Raw genomic sequence first — 655 nt, forward strand, 5'->3', positions numbered from 1 at the left:
CCCATCCCCCCTACCCCCACCCAGTCCCACCCTGCCTCTGTGGCAGAGTATTCCCTTTTGTTCTCTCTCTCCTTTTGGGAGTTGTGGTTTGCAAAAGAGGCATTGAGTGGCAATCACGTTTGGTCTATATTCTACTTTCAGCATGCTTCTCCAACCCTGGGAGGATCCTCCCATCACCCTTAATTTGGTGCTCCTTTCTCTACCTGAGTTCCCTTTTCACCTAGAGTGTATGGCTGCCTCCAAGCCATGGAGCAAAAAATATGGAACACTTCACGAATTTGCGTGTCATCCTTGTGCAGGGGCCATGCTAATCTTCTCTGTATCATTCCAATTTTAGTATATGTGCTGCCGAAGCGAGCACAACAATAATTCTTTTTAAATAAAAAAGAAGATGAATGCTATAGTTTCCGGTATGAAAAATAGAATTACAAATAAAATAGAGAACAAATAGTAAACAAATAGAAAGGAATGTAGCACATTCTTTGGTTAGTTTGTACCTGTGAGAAGAGGCAAAGCTTTGAAATTTTCTACTATCCCTTCTAGAATCTATTGCTAGAGACAGTGAGGAAACTGTATATGACTCATCAAAGTTGTTCTGTTCATTTTTCTCTCATAATCTAAAAGACTAAGGTGGGACAAAAGAAAATGAAGGTCC

The 655-nt window shown here is 40.8% G+C and overlaps 1 non-coding gene across 1 annotated transcript; it reads right to left on the reverse strand.

Annotated features, from left to right (window-relative positions):
* Positions 1-254: 254 nt before the first annotated feature.
* On the reverse strand, positions 255-361 carry LOC130027952 (U6 spliceosomal RNA). The gene has a single exon (XR_008793136.1). It is a non-coding gene; the product is annotated as a U6 spliceosomal RNA (small nuclear RNA).
* Between the last annotated feature and the right edge of the window lie 294 nt (positions 362-655).

This window comes from Sorex fumeus, unplaced genomic scaffold (genome assembly GCF_029834395.1).
Source record: "Sorex fumeus unplaced genomic scaffold, SorFum_2.1 ptg000037l, whole genome shotgun sequence".
Lineage (NCBI taxonomy): Eukaryota > Metazoa > Chordata > Mammalia > Eulipotyphla > Soricidae > Sorex > Sorex fumeus.